Source organism: Ciconia boyciana, chromosome 7, assembly GCF_034638445.1.
Source record: "Ciconia boyciana chromosome 7, ASM3463844v1, whole genome shotgun sequence".
Taxonomy (NCBI): Eukaryota; Metazoa; Chordata; class Aves; order Ciconiiformes; family Ciconiidae; genus Ciconia; species Ciconia boyciana.
The window spans coordinates 18,969,290-18,992,177 of record NC_132940.1 but is presented as its reverse complement, the minus strand read 5'-3'; the positions used below and the strand labels follow the sequence as shown (position 1 = coordinate 18,992,177).

At 37.3% G+C, this 22,888-nt stretch overlaps 1 protein-coding gene across 22 annotated transcripts in view; it reads left to right on the top strand.

Annotated features, from left to right (window-relative positions):
• ZNF644 (zinc finger protein 644) overlaps positions 1-22,888 on the top strand; it is an 81,995-nt gene that overhangs the window by 40,105 nt on the left and 19,002 nt on the right. For 8 of the 22 annotated variants that reach the window (XM_072866952.1, XM_072866950.1, XM_072866951.1 and 5 more), the window contains exon 2: positions 10,805-10,860. The exons of 9 other annotated variants lie outside the window; for them this stretch is intronic. The gene's annotated coding sequence lies outside the window, so the exon portion shown is untranslated. Of the gene's footprint in view, positions 1-10,804; positions 10,861-14,727; positions 14,781-22,888 lie in introns of all 22 variants that reach the window. 5 more of the 22 variants (XM_072866936.1, XM_072866935.1, XM_072866944.1 and 2 more) reach the window with 1 other exon arrangement.

Sequence of the window (22,888 nt, the reverse complement as noted above, 5' to 3'; positions counted from 1 at the left end):
TTACAAATACTTATGGAAATCTAAGTGTGCATGAACTCTCTAGGAAATTTTTGTTACGTTTTACATTTTCAGATGCATAGAAAATACACTTCCTCTGAGGCTATGAGCAGGAGATTCCCTTTCCTGCCATGGTCTAGGGGAAGTGTCAGAAATGCTGTCTAGACAGACAACAGCAGGCATTAGAGCTCGTGATCCCAGCATAGCTACTCGTTCAACTGGAACAAACTTGTGAGGAGCTGAATTTGGACTTAGGATCCGGTTTTGCAGGGGGTACTTATGCACTAATACCAGTTCGCTATTTCCTCCCATTGCTCTTACGAATGGTTATGTATTTCAGTTTTAGTGCACTCCTACCACTGCTTTCTTTCAAACTGTCATGATACAAGAAAGGGAGATTTTTTTTTTAATAAAGAAGTTAAAATAGTGTCATTTATCACTGGTTTTGAGCTGTAGGATTTTAGGTTCAATCTTTTTTAAAAACTGCGTTGAAGTCTTAAAGTCAGGAAAGTGTTTCAGGTGTCATCATTTTTAAGACTGCAGAAAAGTAGAGGAGGAGTTGGAAATGAATGTGTATGCTAGTTTTGTCTTGAAATGGTTTTTTGAATACAGAAAATTCAGAGAGATGTCAGTCTACTAAGAAATTGCTTTTGGCTACAGCACCTGCTTTGATTTTGTAATCTGTGATCTGAGAAGGAGTTCTCTGTGGCTGCTGTCTGTAATGACCAAGGCTATAAGCCTGCTACCTGTAATCTTGTCTTGGGCTGTATTCTAAGAGCCTGCAGGTTAAAATAATGAATCACATCGCTGTTCTTCTCTTCCAGTGTCCTGCAAACTGTTTAGTCTCCTAAATGTAGCTGTTTTTTTTAAAAAGTGGACTGCTGTACTGTTATATTTTCATTAGTGTAAACTGAAATTGTCAAGTCCAGCATTAGAGAATCCTGTTAGGTAAGTACATTACACTGAAGAAGACAGTCTGGAGGAAGGTGTCTGAAGTATGTAGCCAGAGAGAAAACTGCTGAGCAGTTTGCCGCCTTTAGGTTTAAACAGAGATTGCAATAGGGACTGTTGGCTTTGGAACAGTGTTAAAGCTGAAAAGAAAATGGCTACCAGAAATCATTGTTGCTACAGTAACAACATGGCTTGACTATTAATGTGCTGCTTTAACTGCTATTAGAAATGTAGTGTGAGATACTGCTTTTAGGTAAAAGTGTCCTTAATGGGAACAGAGATTTAAATCCATTTAGATATTAAAGGGTATCATCAGGCTTCTTGTTTTAGAATACCAATCTATTTATTGGAAAAACTCATTTCTAGTAAATATTTTTTTAAAATCTAAGTACTGCTTTTTCTACCCCAAAAAAATGCTTAATGGTTTTAAATTGTATTAATAAACATAATGTCCTTATAAAACAACTTGCAGAAAAAAAACCAGTACAGAGCATTGATCTCTTATGGTAACAATTTTTTTAAAAAAACTGATACTATTTCACAAAGTATGTGGTATCTGGTAACATAGTTCTGGCTTTCAGAAATTAAGCCCTTAATGTTTGGGGTTTTTTATGCAGCAAAGCTTTTGTTTAAGATATTTTTGTATTTTGAGTTAAAAATAAAAATATGGCCAACCTAAATCCTCTTTGAAGATTTATAAATAAGGATCAGATTCTGGAATGAAATCTACTCAGGGATCTGCATTGTATTTTATTTCGTAAGGATGTAAGTGTATGTTTTGTAGAGTAAACTTTTTGCAGGTTTTTTTTATTAATAGGGCAGAGTGCAGTTATGTTGAAGAATTTCAGAGGTGTGTAATGCCTTATGTCAGGAAAGGGATATGTGAAGTGCAGTGAATGTGTGAAGATTAATTGATGCATTTCTGTGTGTGTCAGGATTCCACAGGTGGCAGACTTGATGGCAGGTATGGACTGACAATAAACTGTGTCTGCTCTTCGTCAAAGTCCCATATGTGTGATGTGTCCTGTATACCTATAGCAGATCCCATTTTTCTGTAGTTCTTTTGGTTTTGGTGAAGTTCTCTGTCAGACTTCCCAACTGAAAAGGCACTGGATTCATTCAATAGAGATAGAGCTGATAAACTATTCTCTGTTCAGGGGACTTATGAAAGATTATTCAGTGGTCATTGGTAAAAATTAAGAAGGCCTTTACCTAAAGTATGCATCTAAAATACATGGTTGCCTATGACTTGGAATGGAAGTATCTGTACTTAAACATGGTATTTCTCAAGTAGCACACGTGCTTTGTTTACTTTGATCGTACATATGTATTATTTTTATTGTACAATCTTCTTTCACACCTTCCTTCAGTATCTTGTACAAAACGGTCTTCTAAGTGATTTCAGTGGAATCCTGCCTCATTTACAGGCATATGTGCCAAATACATAAAATGCAACTTCCAATTTGCATTTTAAAATGGGGAAAAAAGGGGATGCACTAATTTGATGTACACAATCTTAACCTGAACTTTTTTATTCTTATGCTTAGCTTTGCCTCCTTCATGTTTTTATTAAAATTCTGTGGGTTTTGTAGAAAGAAGAGGATGACACTACAAATGTCTAACACCACTGTACAGTTTGGTATTTTAAAAACGAACCTTGAAATGTAACAGGCTGTTTTCTTAAAATGAGGACATGAAAGGTGCTGCCTCAGATGTTTCTAAAATTATTTTTTTTTTAAGACACAAAACGCATGTTTTTGAACTAAGGCTGTTGGTTCCTTAGAAAAGCACTTCAGTGAGGAAGCTTTCTGTTTTGGATTTCTGATTACTTAGTTTCAGCTGAGAAACTGGGTGTGCAAACTTGGACTAGAGATTTGTAAGGAACCATAATCAATTTCTATGAGGTAGGCAAGATCTCATGTAACTGTCTGTTTTCTGCAGTGCATTCATGCAGTGCTTATAGTCAGAGGGTATGTCACTGTATTTTGGGATGCTGTATGTAAAGCTTATGTGATGATAAGATGAAGGAATATATAGTAATTCAGACTGGAGGAAGGAGTCATTCTGTAGCTGAAGGGTAGAGGCAGTTCCTGCACAGGTCATGTATTGACGAGATTTTGCTGACAGCATAATGCAAGAAGCGTTCAATGTCAAGGATGATGCCAAGGTTATGTACAGTGCCATTAGTAGTTTGGAGTGGAATGGAGAGATGATGTCATTCTGTGCTTTAAGCTTTTCCTTTTTGGGAGAAGCTGTTGTATTTACAGTATATAAATGCAGCAAATGAAGAGCTAGTCCATGCGGTCAAGATAAATAGGCTGAAGTGTGACTGGAAACGTCCAGGTGTTTTTTATGCAAGTGGTATGTCGATCTGTAGCTTAAACTGGTACAGAAATCATAAAGAAGGAAGGTGAATTATTTCTCTGCAGCTTATTGCTTATGTTAAGGTAATTCTTGTTGTGAAGAATGCCATTTGATTTAGTTGGATATTGATGGACTGTAAACTTATTTATTAAATATCAGTGATACTTAGAGTGTTACAACTAATCTTAGCTGAGGGGGAATTGCATTGATAAGTAACCTTCAGAAACAATATATTAATATCGTCTCTTAAGGCCTTGAAGTTCTAAATGTTTTCAGAACTCCATCTTTAAACTTATGCTTCATTTTAGTGCTTTTATGATGCTTTCATTTGCATGTTGATTGTTATATTTGGTTACTGGATAATGTACGCTCAAAGTAAACAGTTCTTAGATTATGCTCGTTTCCCCTTGCTTCTCTGTAGACATCTTTCCATCTTTATTGTGTGCCTATTGTGTACATCTTTAAATGCTTACTTCTTCATCTGTTTAGTGATGGAGAGGAAGAGTAACCTTTTTGACCAACATATGTTTCGTTAGTCCAAACCCCAGTCTACCTAGAATATTTTTCCTGCTGATGGCTTTTCCATTTTTTATTTACATAATAAAGATTCTTTGAAATAATAATTAAATCTGTTGTTTGACTTAATTGATGGTAAAAACACAAGTTCTTTTTTTTCCATTCAAGCTACTCTTTCTGACTACTTTTTTCCCTACTGTGATACTCTTGTTAATGTTGCATTCCTCTACTTGTAATCTTCTTGTTTGGACTGAAACAGCTCCACAGTCTGAGGTATGATCAGTTGTGTTCATTTCCTATGCTGTCATACTTCCTTGAAGTGCTTCACTGTCCCATATGGGGTGTTGTCAAAAAGCAAAACTTTCTCTGAGTAGCAAAATGAGAGATTTCAACACTTCCACGTGAAAGCCCTACCACAGCTTTGGGAACTGTGCATGTGGCTTTTACTGTGATGAATAGACAAAGGAAGAACTGTAACTTCTTTGAACTATTTTTCAGATAACTCTCAAAATCTAGCAGGAGATTCAAAATGCAGGAGGCAGTCTTCTCTCTTGCAGTCCCTTGCTTGCTCGTTCTTGTTCAGTCAGTGCAGATTCTTTGAAGTCAGAAGCATCTCCAGTAAAAGGACTTAAATTTTGTCTCTTCATGTTGTGAAGTGTTAAGTTTTTTCTTAATTTGACTTCTGGATAATTCAGGCTTCAGTAGGGTGCCTGCACTTAAATATCGCTTTGCATTAGCTATTATAAGAAAAGTGATTGTTATTTTTTCTTTGCAAATTTAATTTTGGTGAATTTGATTGTGGCATTTATAATTCAGTTGGTTAAACTAAGGTTGGAATAGCATAGATTAAGAGAAGTTTTACAAACTCTCAAGGGGACTTAATTTTCTGATTTTAGAAAACCTCATGTTTAAATTCAAGTGATTATTTAAATTAATCTACACTGAGTGTTAGTTCTAGATACTTGTGGGTACTGAATGTAGATTAAGTTACTTTTATACCTTTTAATAGGAATCAGAGCATCAAAGCTCCTTGTGCAAACAGAAAGCAGGAAACTATGTTTTGTACAGACGAGGTCATTGTTGACTACTTGTTGGGGAAATGGGAGTATAGGCTTGTATTTAAAGAGCTTTTCAGCTGTATTAACTGATTTAGGAGACTATTGTCAGCTAAGTTTTTGCTTTTTCAGTCCTCTTCTGAAATTACTTTATCCTTGGTAGTTGTGTGTACAATTTTATCTGGAGCTTCTTCTGGGCTTCTTGTAATAGCCTTTTCTTAGAGTAGTCTCTGTTTTCTACTGGCTGTTTTTTCCCTGTATTGATTCTTAGGATTATTAGATTTCTGTAACGTTATGGACATTTTCCAGACCTGCATCAGATACTAGAAGGAAATTTCTCCCTGCCCCTGGCTTTTGAATTTAGCAGATTTTAATGCTGGGACAGCAGTATCCTAATAAATGTAAATGCCACTCTCAACCAACTAATCACATTTTTTAAGTCCTAGAAAGTACTTGAAGTCAAAACTACAGTTGCAAGCCTTTTGTTGGTAAGCTGGTGAAATGGACTGTTTAGCCAGAGCTTATACCAACAACAGTAGTTCGTATAGTTTATTCTAGCCTTTGTTTCTTCTTCTTTCCTTCCCCCAAAAGCTTAATCAGCTATGGGGGCAAAAGCTAGTTTTGTATTACATTATAACTCTCTTAAAAAAAAAAAACCAAACCAAAAAAAAAAAAAAACCACACCAAAAAAGCCCACCAAAAAATTCTTTATGAATTACGTTCCTGACTGCAACCATTCCAGGAGAAGGTGGTTGTTAAAGGTGGTTAAATGTCTTTTCCCAGATAGATGTAGAAATGTCAGTTATCACAGATTTGCTAGGAAATAAGGGCTAAATAATAGATACATAGATCAAAACTCTTGTCAGGATTACTGAAAATTTTATTTACTCATTGTACACCTTTGCATTCTAGTGTTTCTCAAACTTTTTCTCCGGAGAGGGGCATGTTATAGGAGATATTTCATTATAGCAAACAGGGCCCTAATAATGTAAACAGAAAGTGAATAAAAGTAAATTTAGTCTTGACATAAGATCCAGCTCTAATGACAACAGGAGTAGTTAGGCAAGTTTTGTGCAGTAACTTAACATTTGAACTCAGATTAATTGTCTTAAAACCTTGTATTGTGAATGGTTATGAGCTTGATGCAAGATTCATGGATAAAATCTTTTCTGCTATCTTTACAGATGTGAAAGTAATCTCAGTTGTTCTTTATGAACCTGAATTTTGAAGTAGCAACTGTAACTTTTGTTTACTTGGGAAAGCAGTATTATGGAAGCTTTTCACAGAATCACAGAATCGTATAGGTTGGAAAAGACCTTTAAGATCATAGAGTCCAACTGTAAACCTAACACTACCAAGGCCACCACTACACCATGTCCCTAAGCACCTCATCCAAATGTCTTTTAAATAATTCCGGGGATGGTGACTCAACCACTTCCCTGGGCAGCCTGTTCCAATGCTTGATAACCCTTTCAGTGAAGTAAAATTTCCTAATATCCAGTCTAAACCTCCCCTGGCACAGCTTGAGGCCGTTTCCTCTCGTCCTATCACTTGTTACCTGGGAGAAGAGACTGACCCCCACCTCGCTACAGCCTCCTTTCAGGTAGTTGTAGAGAGCGATAAGGTCTCCCCTCAGCCTCCTTTTCTCCAGGCTAAACAACCCCAGTTCCCTCAGCCGCTCCTCATCAGACTTGTGCTCTACACCCTTCACCAGCTTCGTTGCCCTTCTCTGGACATGCTCCAGCACCTCAATGTCTCTCTTGTAGTGAGGGGCCCAAAACTGAACACAGTATTCAAGGTGCGGCCTCACCACTGCCAAGTACAGGGGGCACGATCACTTCCCTAGTCCTGCTGGCCATACTGTTTCTGATAGAAGCCAGGATGCCATTGGCTTTCTTGACCACCTGGGCACACTGCTGGCTCACATTCAGGCGCCTGTCAACCAACACTCCCAGGTCCTTTTCTGCCTGGCAGCTTTCCAGCCACTCTTCCCCAAGCCTGTAGCATTGCATGGGGTTGCTGTGGTCCAAGTGCAGGACCTTGCACTTAGCCTTGTTGAACCCCATACAGTTGACCTCGGCCCATTGATCCAGCCTGTCCAGATCCCTCTGTAGAGCCTTCGTCCCCTCAAGCAGATCAGCACTCCCGCACAACTTGGTGTCATCTGCAAACTTACTGAGGGTGCACTCGATCCCTTCATCCAGATCATTGATAAAGATATTAAACAGGACTGGCCCTGATACAGAGCCCTGGGGAACACCACTTGCGACCAGCTGCCAACTGGAGTAAACTCCATTCATGACCACTCTTTGGGCCCGGCCATCCAGCCAGTTCTTTACCCAGCGAAGAGTACATCTGTCCAAGCCATGAGCAGCCAGTTTCTCCAGGATAACGCTGTGGGAAACCGTGTCAAAGGCTTTACTGAAGTCTAGATAGGCAATATCCACAGCCTTCCCCTCATCCATTAGGTGGGTCACGTTGTCGTAGAAGGAGATCAGGTTAGTCAAGCAGGACCTGCCTTTCCTAAACCCATGTTGGCTGGGCTTGATCCCTTGGTTGTCCTGCTGTGTGATGGCACTCAGGATGATCTGCTCCATCAGCTTCCCTGGTACCGAGGTCAGGCTGACAGGCCTGTAGTTCCCCGGGGGAACTTTTGTAACTGTTCTCTAGCTAACCAGAAAGATTAAAAATTTTAACTAGTCTGGTGTGATTATCTGTAACAGTTCTTTTACAGCCTGTATCTACAGCCTTTTAAATTATTCCTTAAACAAATGCTTTTTGAGAATCTCTGTGTGTGTCTCTGTAGCTCAGATACACTTGAGGGGTTGTACTTCTGTCTCCGAGCAGTACCCACAGATGTGACTTTGTCATTACACACAGGCTGGGGAACTTCTGTGCCTACTTTGGCCTTTTTCATGTGTTGCATGAAATGAAATATCACTGGTATGCTGCTTTTTGTTTTTTCACTGGGCAAGGTGATCATTGCTAGCACTGAACCAGCCTTGGTTCACATTTACCAATTAGTGAGAAATGCTTGTGCTTTTAAGCACTTTCAGTCCATTTGTGTTTCTTTAGTATCACTGGAGGTACATGTGAGATATCTTGCATCTCCACCGTTGCAGTTTTCTCCCACTTCCTGTTCTCTGCCCTTATCAGAACAGGCAGCTGCTTATCCGTGATCAGAAGCCTAACCATTTTACAGGGGTCCTTGTACCTGCTGTGGGCCCCTTTTCACTCTTTGAATTGGCAAGGCCTCAAGGTGAATGCTCTGTAACTACATTTCTTACCTGCTTCTGAGTCCCTTTTGATGCTGTCTTTATTACCTGGTGAGGGAGAGTGGCTTTCATTCTCACTTCCTTTCCTGATAATGAGAATTAAGACAGGAAAATCTGAGCCAAAGCATTTGTGATTTTGAAATCTTTGCCTTTCCCTAAGGAGTCTTGGAGAACTACCTCTCTTGGATCTGCTGGTAAAGAATTTCAGGTGCTCAGTTATTCCAAATGTCAACACCTTTCAAATGTAGGTGTAGGTGTTAGAGTTTGATTGTTTGGGCTGGAGTGAGAGGAATCTTCCTTGACAGCAGAAAGACCTTTCAGATGAGTGTTGGTTAAGTACTGTAGTTTGGGTCACTTTAAGCAGTGAGAGTCCCAATCCTATCAGTAGTCTGGGCTAACATCTGGTGTCTCAATGCAAATTGCATTGCCTTCATCAAGATATTTGCATGCCACTGCACATACTGTCTCCCATCAGGTGGAGCTTTGAACACCAGTGGGTTTGAAATCCCAAAAAGGCAAGTTAATTCTGCAGGGCCCTTTGAAGTTTGTAACACAGGGCTGCAGTAGCCAGCCCTTTGGTCCTTCAGCAGTTTGCTTGCTGATGATCTCTTTGTGAAACTTCTGTCACCTTTCCTTCAGCTGGACAATATCCAAATTGTGATGGCCCATCTTCTCTATTCCCTTCACTTTCCCTCTGTGCCAGATGTTGAGTAACCCCAACTTTATCCCAAAAGGGGTCTGTGAGCTCCCTGTGAACCAGACAATACTTAAATTCAAGAGTACTCACACTTAAGTTTTCTCCAAGGAGCATATTCAATGACTACAAGAGTACATGCCCTCCAGATAGGCAGTGTAGGGTAAGACTTCCCATTTTATGTCAACAGAGTAAATTGATTGGTCTGAAGTAATGTGTTTCCATGAAAAGGCTATTACAGTGTTACAGGTTGTATGACAGCCTGCTGTATTACCACAGTGATCTAGAGTTGTCTGAGCGCAATCCTTTGATGCAAAGATTCTGTCCGCACTTAAATCATAAACCATGAAATCTATGTTGAGAACAGTTATTGCTAATATTTAGCTAATTGCAATGTTCAGAAGATGTGAGAATTGTTACAGTGGTGTTGCAAAATCATTTTGCACGGGGGCAGAGTCATTGATGTAGTTCTTACTTGCAGTGAGAGAAGTGTTAGACTGCGATTGACTCTGCCCAGCCAAAGTGCACAGGTTTACTGAGATGTCTGGTTTACTGCTGATCTTAGTGTTTGATAATGTAAAGCCTGCATAGACCTTCTTTACCGTTTTTTGAAAGGTGTTTTGGTTCTTCATACATGCAGGGTATATTTTGTGGGCTTTTTTAATTGTACCTTTACATTTACCTTCTGTAACATACAGTAGGGCTCCACTGCTGCTCGAAAATACCACTTTTGCTTCTCTAGGCACATGAATATTATTCTAAAACCTGACTAAAGAATTTAATTTTTTCTGTAATACAACTTGAGAAATGAGCATATCTTTTGAATAACATTAATGCATAAAGGCTACAGTTAATGAGATAATTAGGAAATGATCCTGGGGCTAGGAAAAGGAGCTTGGAGACTTGTCTTCTGTTGCTTTGTATTGCCCAGCAAGACTATTTTGAAAGGTCTGTCTTTCCTTACTCTGTCTTTGTAATTTAGGGAGGTGGCTTTGAGACGGTTATAGGCTGACTGGGGAACTCAGAATCAAAAAGCTGTGTGTGAATGAATTGAGGGGAGGAATCTTAGGCAGTATGTGAGGATAGTTATCTCTGAGTTAATTCTGGTGATGGATACATTAGTTTAGTCTAGATATGAATAACAGTCTCTGTATGCTAGTTCTTGTGTCTTCATTAGAAGTAGACCTCGTTCTGTAGAGATGCTGTACCTAAATCCATTCTTGGTTTTGTTCAGCTTCAGTGACTTTAAGAGTCTCTTCCAAATGTTATATAGTCTGATATCTCCAACTAGGAAGTGAAAAATTTCCTTGTATAGCTAATTCTGTTAAAGATCCATGAGCAAAACTGAAAATAGAACATTTAGTCTGACATTAGTCAGCCTTCATGAAGGCAAAGTAAGTTATGATTTTAAAATGGGCCAGCTAGCCTTAAAATAATGAATACCACTTTCCTAGGAAAGGCAAGGAATTAGCGAGGCCCAGTTTTAAAACCCTGTAACACTTAATCTCAGATATGTTGATCGTTTTTGCTAGAAAGATTAAAAAAAAAAAAAAGCTTTCATTTGTAACAATTTCCTTTCCGTGCTTCACTCCATTCAGGGAACTTAAGATAGCTGACTTTGAAGACACTAGCAGAAAATGCAGCAGAGCTTTTCTTGCCATGCAACTTTTTTTTTCCCATTCTGCCCACTTAGTTTAATAGTGTGTTTATATTTGATACAATTTCTTGATGGATTTTTTAATTAAAGTACCAACATCTATGTTGTTTGAAAATTACATGTGTATTTGAGAGAAGACCACTGGAATTCTGATATTTCTACCCTGAGACAAAACTGATAGAATATATTTGTATCTGTGATCTCATCTCTGTGCTTTGCCTGTCTTGTCTGATAGTCTAGAACACAAGCAGAAAACAATGACAGCTGTACAGTAAGTTCTTGTTTTATTTTGCAGGTTTGTTTTAATGTGGAAGTGGATCTCACAGCTTAATGCAAATCAAACAAACAAAGGTGAGAAGAAGTTTTGTGGGGTGTTTTGTTTGTTTGTTTTTCTTTTCAAATTCCTTGGATCCATTCTCATATACTGCTAAACACTCGGAAAAAGTGGTCAGTGAAAATTGTATTGAAACTTGTATCTTGATTACTGTAATTTATGGATATAGTATTACTTCTATGATACCAAAATAGGAACAAAGCACAGAGACCCCTAATATTTAAGATTATGATGATAATTATGCTTTTCTTCCATAAACTATTATAGTCTAAAAGCTATCAAGGCATTCTGCTAGCTGTTGAGAGCCAAAATTATGAGTACTTCAAATGAATTTCATCCTCTGCATATTACCCACCTGGTTTCAAAGTACTGAAAGTGTACTTTGCATTGTCAAAGCAGTGTATTAAACTTGCACTTATTCTATTAATAAATAACTGTGTGGGAAATTGATAGCATTTCAAATTTTTAATAATGAAATTCTGTTGGGTTGGGTTTTTTTCCCTTTCCTGTCCTCAGGAACCCTTTTGGGAGCTATTTGAAAGACAAAGTATATGAAGATTTACTGCTGGTACTCATGAGCTGTAGAACTTAGGTGTCCATTTGCAATTGCAAAATGTCTGTCTAGGAAAAATTTTCTGTAACTTTGGCATTTCTCCTCTCCTTCCCCCTTGCCCCCATTATTTGGAGAAAAATAATTTAGCTAAGCCCAGATTTTGTTTCTTTTCAAGTTATTTGATACTCTACTTCAGGAAGACTTTGAACCATAAAATTAATCTCTTCTCCATTAAATTGTGTGAAACATTTAACAAAGAGCAATTAGGTTTAATGTGTTTTAGCTTGATTTTTTTCAAGAGTATCTTTAGGTAAGGCCCCACAGTTCGGTAAATTCTCTGCTGTGGAGGCAGGGCATGATGGACTCCTGTACGTAGGCTTCCATAACAAACAAAAGCTGGCTTCTCAAGTTTCCTGCTTGCTGTTTGACTAATATGCCATCTCAGAATACAGCTGCTTGCGGTGACTTGATATTTTGAAGAGGTGAGAGGGAGATCCTGTTTGCTCAAATGAGCTTGTTCTTAATTTCTAATCTGTGATTAATATGTAGACTTAATGTAGCTTTAAAAAATGTAGTATGTACATTTTAAAATAGACATGAACTGCTCTGTTTGTATCTTCTGCTCTGCTAAGACTTTTTTAGAGCTACTGCTGTCAACTTTAAAATACTGGTTATAGCAGAACGCTTTGTGGGGAATTTAAAATAACTCTTCTGTTCAATGTTGTTCCTTTGTATAATGTATAGCTGATTCAGGACTTAGATTATGAATTGTCTTCTGAACTACGAGCAATTAAAAGTAAGCTGTACTGCTGTAGTATGCGTATACTTACGTGTAGAGGAACGTTTACCCTCTTAGCCTGACTTTGCAAGTTTCTACAATGTGCTGCTTTGAGAAAAGGAATAAATACAACTCTGCAAAAGGAAATACTTTTCTTTATCTGTGGATGAGTGTAAAACAAGAATCATGGCTAGGGAGGGGACTTGAATTCACAGTAAGATTTAGATTGTTCCCTGTGCCTTCTAATACTTTCAGTACTTAATGCTTGCAGTTTATGTTCTGTCTCTTCTTAATTTATGTGTGATCTCATTACTGGTTTAAATACAGAAAATTAGTTGAGAAGTCTGTAATATATAAATAACTGAGTGTGTTCTTTAAGCATGAAATCTGAATAAAACTCCAAAGACCTTTCATCTTAATGTTGGTTAGCTGTGTATAGTCGAAAAAAACTGTTCTCTGAGGAGAAAGCCTGTACTCTTGCATACATAACAAGAGGACAGAAAAATGTGTAAAAGAATACATGGAAACAGTGTAATGACATTTGATCAGTATTGTTATTGCTTGGAGGAGATCTTGAGGTTCTGACAGCTCTGTGAAAATGACAACTGAATAGTCAGTAAATCAATGAAAATATTACGCATTATTAGGGAACAAAACAAAAACTAGAACAAAACAGAAAACAGATCGGTTATACAAATTTGTGGTGTACCATAGATGCATTGCATTGCAATGTGTATTACCTCTTGAGTACTAGTCTACTCCCGTGACTAAAAAACAACATAGCAGAGCTGAAGAAGGTTCAGAGAAGGGCAGCAAGGACAAGTGAAAGACTTCATTTTAAAGAACAACCTGCATTTCCCAACTGCCTCTGGCTTCTGTCTCCACTCCTGAGTTTGGTGACTGCAGTATCTTATAGACTTCTAAACAATGAACTTAACTCCCACAACTCAGTGCAGACTTGTCCTTTTGTGTAAGCTTATGTCACTTAAAGCAATAGCTGAAAATGTGATTTAATGATCTGCTCAAACGTTTTTCTTGTACTCTCGACCAGAATGCTCTTGACCTAATGAGTCTGATAGTGTGCTTTCTGTATAGGTTTTCTTTGAGTAAAGGGTTTAGGGTTTTTGTGTTTCTAATTGCAAATCATTTGCTTTCCTAATGCAAATATAAGTGGTGTGATATCCTGACTTTTGAAAATAATAATTACAAAAATAAATCTATTGCCAGTTAAAAACACACAGGTGTAAGATACTATTTACAAACAGTGAATTTACTGTATGGGGGTAACCATAGTCTTTGTTCTTATGTTTTCTGACTTCCAGACTGCATCTTCTGAGCTCCATAGGAGGACCTATCTTGTTTTAAATATGGGGGAAAGTTAGGAAAAAATAATCTTGGTCACAGTGTGTTAACAGTATAATGGGTCACACTTCTGTGTAACAGGAAAAGTTACAGAAGGTAGATGCTTGAATTTCCCTGTAACAGTGTGTAGAGTGAGGTCAGATTTTAAGCATTTATCAGGCAAAAAGAGACATGCTTCCAGACACTGTCTTGAATGTATTTAGTATTGCTTTACCTAAAAGTAGAGGATGTAATAAATCAATAATACCACCACAGATGTTGAAGAAGGATAGGTTATATAGAGAATTCTGCACAGGATAAATTTGAGTATGGGATTTGTGTTTCTTTGGCTCAGACAGGAATCTCGTACAACTTTCATCTTGTTCATATTATGCTGGTAATATGAAGTTGAGTTTTCTGCCGTTAAACCACTTATGGTGATGACTTTTTTTAAAAAACAAAACCAACCAACCAAAACCCAATTATTAGGGGAGTGACCTTATCTTTTCTTGTCACTTGGAATTATGAGTTTTGTCTGTTCATTTGGTCATGAACAGAGTTATATAGCTTCTGGTCTCTTAAAAACTTATTTCATATGTTCATCAGTAAGGATGATAACTTTCTCCAAATTGACAGAATTTTTTGTTCTTAATCTAAAAAGGTACAAGATGTTTTTTTGGCTTTACGTGGCACTGTTACTTACAATCTTATTAGCTGTTTAACCCTTGATCACTGAAAGAATATAGAGGATGATGGGAGCTTGTTTGCTGGTAAGGATGAGTGATTATCACTAATGTAATTTGTTATACTAAGGTTCTAAATTAAATGAGTAAAAGCAGAGTGTTCATTTCGGGTAGTCTTTTTATAATTGGGAAAGATAGCATGCACTAGGATTAAGAAGTCTCTCTACATTAACAGAAGAGACAATCTTAAAATTTGTGATACTGTTAAAATATGTACAGCAAATAGTTATCAGCAAAAAAAGCAAAAAGCATGACAAATTGCTAGATGTGTTTCAGGTCATGCTGGGTAAAAAGAATTGCAACTTTTATTTAATATAATAAGAAATAAGGTCAGAATTTTTCCAAAGTTGAAAGGTGTGTCATGTTCAAAGATCTGTCCCAATAAAATTGAGTTAAACTGTTTTTAATGTTGTCTTTAAGAAAGTTGCACTGTAAAGCCATTATGTGGCATCATGTTGTTCTCATGCAGGTTCTCCTCATCTATGATCTGTAGGACTGACACTTCAGGACTAGTTCATGCAGGTAACTAGCAATATATTTTTATGAACTTGAGAAATATTCCTGTAAAAATAGTCAAATATACCTGACTTCTAAAAATCCTTCCCATTCTGGTTGCGATCTTTACATAACTAACAAAAGTACATTGAATAGCTTATGCAAATAACAAGCTGGATGCTTATACCTTAAGAGATCTTCAGCTTCAGTTACTGAATTCACCTTTCTCTGAAATTTGGGATTACTGTGAAAATAAAATTTCTGTGGCCATGTAGTTGTAATCATTGGGGATTTGTACAGAGTTATGGAAAACAGCTAATTATTAGAGTCAGTTTGTTGATATGTATTGGATTTGTATTGGAAGAAAGGGTTCCTTACGCAACTGCTCACAAAAGGTGAACAAAAAGACCAAATTGTAGGAAAAACATTTGTTTTAAATTGAAAGTCAGTTTTAGATTTGGATATGAAAATTCTGGAGGTTCTGCTTTGATTAATTTTAAATGTCTTTGTGTTAGTACACCATTGCTCATATTTGGCAGCTGGGGGAAGATTTTCAGTTCTGTGTGCTCTACATGTGGGGAATAATTAGATTAGCATGCAGAATTTCACCACCGCTTGGTGGCAGTACCTGGCTTCAAAAGGACTTGTTTCTGAGCAGATAAAGTGGCTTTGATTCTGTAAAACTGTAGGTTAAGGGGGAGTATATTTGTTTTAAAATTTCTAAAAGTTAGTGATGTGTTTCAGAAATTAAACTTTTTATTTAACCTACTGGAAGGATTTGCATTTGTATGTCTCTATGGAAAATCTAGCTATCATGTCTAAGATGTAATTTAGGAGTATTTCTTGTGTTAATAATCTTCTCCAAAGATGTATTTAATGCTCCCCAGTTGAATTACTTCGGCATTTACTTCTAGCACTTTACTTCTGTTGAGCAGTGTACTTGAAGTAATTTTAGAACATAAAATTTGCTTCATGGTAGTGTTCTTCGTTATGTTGTATTTTTCAGTTACAGAGGACTGCCAAAGCTTCTTTTTTGCCTTCTGAAATGTTCTCTGCATTTTCACTTTTTTATTTATTGACAAAAATTTTAGGAAAAGATTCCCCAGTAGATTTTTCTGTCAACAAAGATAGTAAAAGTGTGTGCCCTTACTCATAGTTGTTCCTCGGTTGTGCCGATTGAGCAGTGTGTGGGTCCCAGCCTTTTAAACAAGATAATGAAATTGTTGATAAAGTGTGAAAGAAGGAATGTGGGGGAGTGGAGGAAGGTAGGAGCTATTTAAATTGGCTTTCATGCAAAGAAAAGCATAATTCCAATGTATAGCACAGTAATTTGACAGTATATGGCTCCATGTTGAGGCTACTTCCTCTTCTTTGCAAGCCAAAATCTTCTGCAATGACAGCAGGTCTTTGATTTTAGTACTATCCCCCATGTAAGGACTGTAGTGGTAAGACCAGAGCCTGGAAGAATGCAGGTACTTTCCTAAACATGTGGTCTTTGTGAAATGCCTCACTCACTGTGACTGGAGTTATAACAGAGCATTGCTGGTGGGAGTGGCTTCTATGAGGAGGAAATATTTTTATTGTATTGCCTTAAAAGCCAACAATGAGAATCCAGCATCCTTAGGCCCCTCTGAGGTGTGACATTATCAAGAAGGCATCTAAGTAAATTGTGACATACAAGAGGGATTCATCCTGTGGAAAGTCCTGAAATTGTAGAAATACTAATGGAAAATGCGGTGGGACTTGGGAAATGCATGTTTATAAATTTGAGTGTGATAATATTGCTTTACGTAGTGACAATATATTATTTAGTGAGAGAACTCTGGAAAACAGGAACACTGGAAGAGAGATAGAAGGGAGAGGGGCGTCAAATTATAGCTTTGCTGTGAGTATGTTCTACATAACTTGGAGTAGAGAGAATGCACTTTTGCTGTATACATAATTATTTTTGTGTAATTTTCTTAAGCTGTCAGAACGATAAATCTGAAGTTAGTGGTTGGAAACTTTTTTTTAATTAAAATACTCTTGTGCCTATATCTTGATATTTTGAAATGAAAGAAAAAAAGTGGCTGGTCTGAGCATATGAAGCACTCTAAAGAGGAGTAAAGTAAGTGAGAATTGGTATACTGCATGGCAAAGTGTGCTAAAACAGAATCACAGAATAGTTGAGATTGAAAGGGACCTGTGGAGATCTTGTCCAGTACTCTGCCTTAAGCAGAGTCACCTAGAGCAGCTTGCCCAGGACCATGTCTGGACAGCTTTTGAATGTCTCCAGGGATGGAGGCTCCACAACCTCTCTGAGAAACCTGTGCCAGTCACTCTCACAGTAAAAAAGTTTTCCTTGTTTTCAGATGGAAACTCACGTATTTTAGTTTGTATCCATTGCTTCTTGTCCTATCACTAAACACCACTGGAGAGAGTGTGACTCTGTCTTTTTGTACCCTCTCTTCAGATGTGTATACATGTTGATGAGATCCTACCGAACCTTCTCTTCTCCAGGCTGAGCAGTCCTACCTCTATCAACCTTGCCTCATATGAGATGCTCCAGTCTCTTAATTAAGTCTTAGTGGCCCTTTACTGGACTCTCTCCAATAGCTCCATAATTCTCTTGGACTGGGCAGTCCAGAACTAGACACATTACTCCAGATGTAGCCTTACCAGTGCTGAGTAGAGGGGAAGGATCACCTCTCTCAGTGTGCTGGCAACACTTCTAATGCAGACCAGGATACTGTTGGCCGCATTTGCCACAAGGGCAAATCGCTCGCTCATGTTCAGTGTGCTGTCCAGCAGGACCCCCTGGTGCTTCTCTGCAGAGCTGCTTTCCAGCATGTACTGGTGCATGGGGTTATTCATGGTACAGGACTTCATACTTTCCTTTGTTGAACTTCATGAGGTTTCTGTCAGCCCATTTCTCCAGCCCATGGCAGCACAACCCACTGATGTGTCAGCCAGTCGGCTCAGTCTTGTATCGTCAGCAAACTTGCTGAGGGTACCTTCTGCTCCATCATACAGGTCATTAATGAAGATGTTGAACAGTGTTGGACCCAGCATTGACCCCAGGATACAGTGCTAGTTACTGGCCACCAACTACACTTTGTAACACTGCTGACAACCCTTAGTTTTTTGGCAGCCTGATAAAAATATTGTCTCACAACAAGGATGGGATCAGGGCTTTTATTTAAAGACTGTAATGAGGAAAAACTTTATTGTTTTGTAGTGCTAGTGGTTAATAAAATAAGCTATTCATTGTATTGTGTCTAGATAAAAGCAATCGTTGGTACCATACTTGAAGCTTAAGAATACATTTGACTGAAAAACACAGGTAATGGTAATGAAAGCAGTGAAAAGTGTTTTCTCAAACATTTAGTTTCTTTAGAGAGAAAAAAGGTGTGGCATGTGAGATTAACATAAAGGAAAAGAATTTACCTATGCATGTAAAAGTACATAAGGGAACAGTTTGAGATAAATAGTGTGTATTATCACAGAGCATGAAGTCTGTATTTTTCAAACTTGCATGTCTCTTACTGGAATGCTGCTAGTCATTACCATGTATGTCTGCACTTAGGAAAATTCAGTATTGGATTGTAGTTCTCATCTTTAGTAGTAACTAACGGCAGTGCAATTCAAACTAGATCGTACCACTAAAAATCCAAACTAGACAAAGAGCTGCAGGAACATGGAGGCTTAAGTACTTGGCTGTCCTGTGTGGACAGGGTTGTGGCATGCTGGGGCGAGTTATGGAAGCCTGTGGAGTTGCCAGACAATGTGTGACTGTTCTTAAGTTACCAGATTGAGTGTCTTGTTTTTTTGTACTGGCTGGGCATCTTTTAGAAATACCTCATTCACTTCGAAAAGTCTCAACCAATAAAACCATCTTAAACTGCTGCATTAGCACTTAGAACTAGAAGGGTATTTTTTTAAAGTTGTACATCTCATTCTTGTGATGCTTAAATTGTATTGTCATTTATTTTATTGATTTCACTATTGAATTTTAGTATGATGCACCCCATTGTGACAAATTGGTTTATTTTCCCAAGCAAATCAATATTAGAGAAATAAGATTAAGAATAGTCGGTGGCAGTAATGATATTCTCTTCTGTGATTTCTGAATTGTAAGACGGTCGTGCTTCAGTTGTGTACTGTTTCCTTTCACATGTGAGATGTTAAAATATCACTCTTGAACTTTTAAGTCAAGAAATCAAGTTTCTGAAATTTTGACATTTTTAAGGAAACTTTTTTTTTCCTTACTACCTGACACACAGCTTTTGAAGAAATTGTTTCATTAGAAACAAAGTTTCTGGTAAATAAACTTTCTGAAAAAGTGTGCTTCAGGTTTGATGTTCCTGAGTATAATCTTACTGAAAAGACAGGCTGCTTTTGTGTGATGTCTCCTCGATAATTAAAAGTTTCTCTTTGGTCAACTTTTTCCACAGAGATATGACAACTCAGTGAATCTTTCAATAGTATAACAAAAGGTTATACTGTGGGTGGCAATTACTTTCTGTTTCTTTACTTAGGCATAATACAACTTCTTAGTGTTGTATCAGTAATTTTTCTTGCTGCTTTAAAAATGATTTTTAATATGAGAGTCTGATTAGTTATGAGAGTTTTCCGATGTTTGTGTTTTCATATGAACAACTGTGGATCTGAATTGAAGATAACTAGTTTTCAGTGGAACTCCTCAGACTGTAGTTATATTAATAACCATATACTTGCATGTAAAGTAGGTGTGGGAGGGCAGTATTCCTGGTGTTGTGCATATTAAACAAGCGGTCTCTTCACTACAGAACTTTAAAAAAAATCCAGAAATGTTCAGGTGAATTTGTAGGTTTCAAAGCTAAGTAAGGCAGTCTACAAATAGTCAGTGTCTCTGCTGCGCAGAAGGGAATGTATTTTCAACAACTTACTTTGCAAACACAAATAGAAGCTGGAGGAAGGTATGGTGAGTCACTGACTCATCCTCTGGTTGTCAGGCTTTGTGGCTCTATTTCCATCTGAAGGGTGGATCTGGATAGCTTTTTAAGAAGAGATAAAGTGGAAAACAAGTAATAGGTATTCTTCTAATGATCAGAGTATCCTGATCTTATTGACTTTTGGTATTCATATTGTGAGATAACACCCAAAACTCAGGAAGTGTGAGCTATCCTCTAAACTTGACACCCCACATCCCCCCCAGGATGTGGCTGGTTTATGCTAATACATTACTAGTTCCTCTATTACTCTGTACAAACCTTCGTTTTCCAGAGGTTCTTAAACATTTCACTTTTGATGGAAGCCTCCGTGCTTGATGTTTGCTGTGATTAAGTTGTTAGACGAATAGACTGCATAATGGGGCGAAATGGAAGGAGATACTTCTTTAGTCCTGTGCCATGAGGTACTTAAGCACTCTCTGGTCTGCTTGCTGCTTGTTGCCTAAAAATCTGTGACTTTCGTTCTATCATCTTTAATATAATCTGTCATTTGAGAAAACTTTATTACAGGAATGCTTGTGGAGAAAATGATAGGTTTTGTTAGTTTTCTCTATTTGCATAACGAAGTCTTGAAGAAAAATCTAAATGGGAACAGGACAAACCTGAAACACCTTTCCTATCTCTTAAATGTTTGAATAATCCCTTGAGTGTCCTGGTTATTCACATATCTGCTTAAAGACATACCTGCTTAAAGAACTTGACTTACAGGGAGTTACTTAGCCCAGGACAAGTATATTTTTGCTGTCATTACAGCACTGCTGAAAGGCTGTATTTCTTCATTTACTTTAACTAGGCTGATTAAATTCAATCCATTTAGGAGATGGCTTCTAAGTTTTTGTGCCACTTCATAGTCGCTCTGTGCTTTTAGCTCATTGGCTTATATTTATGAATCTAATGAGAAACTTGATATCAAAACACATAAAAACACTTCATGCTTTTCACAAACTCAACCAAATTCTTCTGTCTTAATTTTTCAGCTCCAGTGTGCTTTCAAATGTATTGTAAATCCTTGTAAAATAATGTGGATTTTGTAACAGAAACTGACAAATCTCTAACTACAACTGCTAGTAGGCAACAGCACAGTACACTTAGCACTGGAGTGTAAGCTTTAATGAACTAGCATTGCATGAAGGTAATACTCTTAATTTGGTGTGTGACCCTATTACATAGCAAAGGTTGTAATTATGAAATAAGAACTTGGAAATGTCATAAACTTACTGGTAATAAATACAATTAATAATGTACATAGAAAAATGGAATTAAGTACATTCCTATCAAAAAGAATTATTAATGAACAGAAAGTGGACAGCATAGACCTGACAGGAAGGTTGCATCTAATCTGAATTACTGAGTGACCTAGGAAGCTTGCTCAGAGGGATTACCAAATAATTATGTTAATATGCAATTATCACCTCATTTCTTCTGTAGTAACCTCAAGATGTAGTGTAGTAAGGGTGTTATAGCAAGTGCTGATAGTTTGCAAAAATAGTGATGTTCAAGATTTTTGAGACAATAAGATTAGCTTAAGGCATTTAAAATATGATTTGTCAGCTTGAAGATAGATCTGACCTTACACTTCTTTAATGCTTAGACTATCTGGCTACGGGCAGTCATATCTGCAGAACTCATTATGATTTTAAAAACTGATATTTTATGAAGAAAAACAATATTAAATATGATGTAAATTTTAAAGTATTTAATTAAATGGGGTGGAATGTGTCTTAGTTGGCTAAATTGGTAGTTTCCAACCAATTAGTTTGTTTTCTGCTTTGGAATATGAAATAATTTCTATGTAATAAATAGCATATTATGTAAACCAGGAATAACAGTTAACTGCACTACAGTGATTCTAGGTTTAACTGAAATAATTGAATTTAATTTGGGCTAGCCTTTTAGATAAAGTGTGTTTCAAAGGTATGAACCTGGGATTGTGTACGCTTGTGTAGGCTTTTTGAGCGTTGCCATTTTTACACTTATGTATCTCCTAGGTATGCTGCAGTATGTGCTTAAATAAAAATTAGCTCAACTGTATAGTGCTTGCCCTGGTGGAGGATATAACAGGCACTATTTGCAGCAAATTTAAACTTTTATCTCAGTGTTTAATTTTTCAAATACACTAAGGATTAATTACTATATATTTTGACAGAATTATTGTGTATTTCTGATATGGTATAGAGACAATAATTTTAAAACTGTGATGGAAATATGCAAAGAATATTGCATAGCCTTGATTACATCTTAGTTGTTACGATTTTTTCTTTTTTTTCCCAGTGTTCAGATTAGGTAGTGTTTCAGTTTGGGTGTTGCACTTCCTGAATGGTATGAGTTAGGTGATAACATTTCCTCAAAAATGATGGCATTATGTGGAATGTTTTCTTGCATGTGTCTAGTTACACCTATCATTGTTACTGCATAAATTTCTACACATGGAGTAGATAATGTAAATGAAATATTGCATCTTGGCTCAGTGTTATCACAAGACTCTAAATTACTGTAATTTAAAAGGATATTTTATACATTTGCTTTAATACCATGCTGTTAAAACCAGTAACTTTCTTGTTGCTGTCCTGCACATAAAATAGTGAATTGTACCACCCCGATAGCTGGAAAAAATGTGCTAGTTAGCAGAAAATTATTAAAATGTAACCGATATTATTGATACAGTAAGCATTTCAGGCTTGATTCAAAGACTGAAATCTGTAGGGACAGCTGTATTACCATAGAATACTTCTAATCAGATCCATATGGGGTAGTTCACAATCTCCATAAATACACAATATGGAAAGGAGTCTCTTACAAGATTGCACAGTATAATGTTTTAGATACTGCTCATGATAACTCTGAAGAGATTCTCAGTTTAAAGGTGATCGTATGGTGCCCTAGCCACCTTTTTAACTGAAGCTTTAACACTAATATTTAGTGTAATTTAATGTCAGTATGGTTTTGTATGTAAAGCAACATGGTTTTGTCTTCATCACATAAACCTGTGAAGTTTTCAAGAGCCATTCTGATAATGAGGATTGCAATCTCCAAGCCGGCACGATATTCTCAGTTTGCCTCCCCGCTGTTCGGGGGGTACCGATGAAGTTGCTTTAAATGGGAAGCGTCTGTTCTTCCTCTGAACCCCTCACACCAGAACAGATGGGTGGAACTTGGAACATGGAA